Below are 2,552 nucleotides of genomic sequence, written 5' to 3'. Positions count from 1 at the left end.
TAATTACAACGGCCGGCCGGGAAGCTGCTCGTCGGGCTCCACCGTCCTCTCGTCACAGACGAGTGGAGGAGTGGATTTTTCAAGTCCTGGCCATGAGGGTCGATACTGTGGTGAGAAGACCAATTCGAATCATCAGGGGTAATCGTGGGCATATCAAGAGGATCAATTATACTAGAGTATGATGGGAACCTCGGTTAAGGGCAGAAAACATGGGTCAAAGGACATCCAGAGATCATAGGGAGCCAGTCAGCTTGGCTTCGAGATACCATTTAGATACTCGAAAAATGGACATCAAATCTTGCAGTTGTTGTAGTGAAAATTCCGCTGCAACAAAAGATGTCCAAGTGTCGAAGAAAATTGTAGTGCGTAATTGATTAAATTGTGTGTCTAATTTATCCAGTAATAACAGGAGGTTTAACAGGGGGCGGAACGTATCCATGGAAGGGGGCTCAGGTAAGATCCAAATACACAGGATTGCCTTCTTAGCTGTCAGGAGACAAATATGTTCCCAGCGGGTTGGGCAAGAGGGAGTACCGTTCGTGGGCAAGGGAAAGGCATGCAGTAGGCAGAAGGCTGGGGAGAATGTTCTTGTCTTACGTGAGTGAGTATTCGTGAAAGATAATATGGCGGACCAAAAGGTTTGTATATGAGAGCAGGACCAAAGTAGGTGTGGGAGGTCAGGTAGGGGAGGAGACATTTCGGGCAAGCAGTTAACCATATGGAAGGAGTAATCCTAGTAGGAGTATTAAAGCCATGATATGCCCTATGAACTATTTTAAAGTATATCTCACGCCAGGTCTCATTAATTATAGCTTTCCTAATTTGTCGCCATCCCTGCTCCACTATCAGAAGTGTGTCGTCTGTGGTCATGTTCAAAAATTCTGCACAGCGTCTAATGTGGGATGGTACGGAGTTGGAGGATTCCTGTATAAAGGTTGTTACATTCTGGGCAATAAAGGACAAGGGCAGCTTTACTTGGGGGGAGGAGAATAAAGGGGTGAGAGGTTAATGAACTATTTCTTGCCAAGGTAAGGTAAAGTGATGGGAGATGAAGTGGCATAAAAGCATGTATGGGTAACTATGGGTGGCTGGTAGATGTTGGGTTCGAAGGTCTTGAAAGGTCTTGAGATGCCCTTGGGAAGTAAAGACATCTGCCAGGACCACAATACCCTTGACCGGCCAAGTCCGGAAGGCACTAGAGTCAGTGCCCGGTGCAAACCCCGGGGAGGATCTGAGGGACATTGATGGGGAGATCACAGTGGGCAGGTGTAAGACTTTCCTGATCTCTCTCCATGCTATCACAGTGTCCCTGAGGAAGATATTATCCCTGATGTGCTTGGGGAGGAGCCTCTTATTGACTCTTGCAACTACATACCCCTCGTGGGTCACTGACTCTCTCTGTCTGTCCAACAGGTCTCTTGGGTGCCACCGACCCTCTCAACCTCTCCCAGCGTTCCCCTGCTTGTCCACATGTGCTTCTTGCACACACCGGAGTCTGCACACCCAATAGACCCAATGTGCCTCCTGCACACCCAATACTCTTTTGAGCTTTGATCCAGACTTCTAATAAGGCTGCGCTCAACCACCTGATCAGCCTAGACTGGTCATTGGAAACACCTGGCCCCAGGACTGGAGATTTCATCCCACCCAGAACGCTTAGAAATCTCCAGAGTTTCAGATCCCAGCTACAATCTGGAAAATCCAGAAGAAACTGAAAAACTATTCACATTCTAGAACCTCTCAGTCCCTCTGGCTGAGAGTCCTGGGTGACTATTGCCAAATTACACAGTGGCATTGCACGCACTGCTACACTATACTGTATATCTACATCTACGATGGTGATATAATGTGCCCAATTATATATATACACACACACTGTCCATACAGTAGATACTGTAATATTATACGCTCCCCCTGTAGCCCTAAAACTAACCCTCACATCAACTTCTAAATTAACCCTTTCTGTAGCCTAAACAGTAGTCCTCTCACTTATATCCACACTGACCCCCATTGTAACTCTAATGCCAAGTCTCCCATAGCCCTAACACTAGCTTTCCCTGTAAACTTAGCACAGCCTTCACATCAACCTCCACACAAACCCTCATACCAACCTCCACATGAATCCTCCCTTCAGTCCCAACATTAACCTTCCTTAATATAAATGTAACTCCTTGTTTGCACTTACCTCTCCAGCCCCGGGATCATCAGTGCCAAACACCAGCCCTTTTTGGGTCAATAGGTCCCAGAGACTGAGTCTCCTGCTCCAGTCTCTCTAACTTTAGGTAAACGTCCTTCACAATACTCCTCATGTATCAGAATTGTCCAGTGTACAGCAGACTGAACATTGCATGTACAAGAAGCTAGAACAGGGGAACAATAATCCAATATAGGTTACCAGTAGAAGAAACAAAATAGACTTATTAAATGGAACACAAGTTGAATGTTCTCGGCAATGATAAGGAACGGAGGTATCGCAGACTCACCTAACCTGTAATAGGGAAATGGCAAATGTACAGTGTGGAAAGAAGGAAATATATGTAAAAATAACTTCC

This window comes from Nanorana parkeri, unplaced genomic scaffold (assembly GCF_000935625.1).
Source record: "Nanorana parkeri isolate BGI_ZX_2015 unplaced genomic scaffold, ASM93562v1 scaffold2689, whole genome shotgun sequence".
Taxonomy (NCBI): domain Eukaryota; kingdom Metazoa; phylum Chordata; class Amphibia; order Anura; family Dicroglossidae; genus Nanorana; species Nanorana parkeri.
Note: the sequence above shows the minus strand (reverse complement) of the source record.